The sequence below is a fragment of the Condylura cristata genome, unplaced genomic scaffold, assembly GCF_000260355.1.
Source record: "Condylura cristata isolate star-nosed mole 26May11 unplaced genomic scaffold, ConCri1.0 scaffold00074, whole genome shotgun sequence".
Classification (NCBI taxonomy): Eukaryota; Metazoa; Chordata; class Mammalia; order Eulipotyphla; family Talpidae; genus Condylura; species Condylura cristata.
In genome coordinates, this window is record NW_004567175.1 from 3,168 (window position 1) to 4,366 (window position 1,199).

The 1,199-nt window shown below is 74.3% G+C and overlaps 1 long non-coding RNA gene across 1 annotated transcript in view; it reads right to left on the bottom strand.

Annotated features, from left to right (window-relative positions):
• Positions 1–63: 63 nt before the first annotated feature.
• Positions 64–1,199, bottom strand: part of LOC105854637 — a 2,555-nt gene continuing 1,419 nt past the window's right edge. The window contains exons 2-3 of the long non-coding RNA XR_001146230.1: positions 405–494; positions 64–171 (exon numbers count right to left, since the gene is read on the bottom strand). This is a non-coding gene — a long non-coding RNA (uncharacterized LOC105854637). The remainder of the gene's footprint in view (positions 172–404; positions 495–1,199) is intronic.

Sequence of the window (1,199 nt, forward strand, 5' to 3'; positions counted from 1 at the left end):
CGCGGGGTGGCCCCCGCCGCGGACCCAGAGCCGCTCTCGGGCGCGGCCCCACCTGGGCGACACCTTCGACTCCCCCAGGAGCTCCCGGAAGGCCTGCTTGGCGCGCAGCAGCCTGCTCCGCCTCTCCTTGCGCTCCTCTCTGACTCTGGTCTTGGCAAACTGCTCGAACACCTGCGGATGGGCGGCGGCGGGTCGCACTCGCGGGGGTCGCGCGCGGCGCCCGCAAACGGCTCCGGCCGCCCTGCGCTGCCAGGCGAGGCTGAGTCTTTGCAGCGCGGCCCCGGGCGTGGTGGGCGTTCGCCCGGGGGCCTCGGCCGCGCTGCGGGGCAGCTCCAGGGCCGTCCCGTGCCCGGCGGCACCCCACCCCCAGGGGCCCGCGCTGCGCCCCCTGGGCCCGGCGTTACCTGCTTCCGCTCCCCGGAGTTCAGCAGCAGGTAGCGGGGGTCGAACACAGTTTTATGCAGCTCTTTCTCCCAGGTGGAGAAGGCAGACACCTGAGGGCGTGGGCACTGCGTCTGGCCTCGAGGTGGCCGGCGGCGGGGGCCCTGGGGCAGGGGCTCGGCCTGCAGACACGCTGCCCACCGCCCACCTGCTGGGCAATGGCGCGCAGCTGTGCCGGGCAGCGCATCTGGGGGGAGGCGGCTCCCAGCGCCCAGGGAGCCCCGGAACGTCTATCTCCGCCCGTGGCCAGCTGAACCTCCGAAGGTCGTCTTCTCACAAGGGGCCCCCAAGCATAGTGGCCAGTGCTGGTGGCCCCTGGCCCGCCCGGCGAGCCTCACGCACCCCCACCCCGGCAGTTCCCAGACTCTTTGCCGTCCAGCAACTGGCCAGGCGTCCGTCAGGCACCCCCTTTGGGGCTCCCGTGGTTGGGGTTGTGGGCTTTTCCAGGGGCGCAGGGCTTGGGGGGGGCGGGTGAGGCCCCCGGGGAGCCCGAGAAGCAGGCAGGGCCGGGCCTGCGGGGCGCAGCCAGAGGGGCGGGCGTGAGTCGGGGTCCCTCTGGCTCAGGGCGGTTCCCAAGGCGTCCAGGGGAGCAGAGGGTGGACGGGGAGGGGCAGGGAGGGGCCGTTTAGGCCGAGGGGTGAGCGCGACCCTGTGGACAAGCAGCACACTGGGCAGCCCGGCGCCGAGTCCTTGAGGGTCTGAGGCTCTGACTGGGCGCAGCGGCGCCAGCCCCGGGCTCCGCCCTGCCGGCCTCGGCC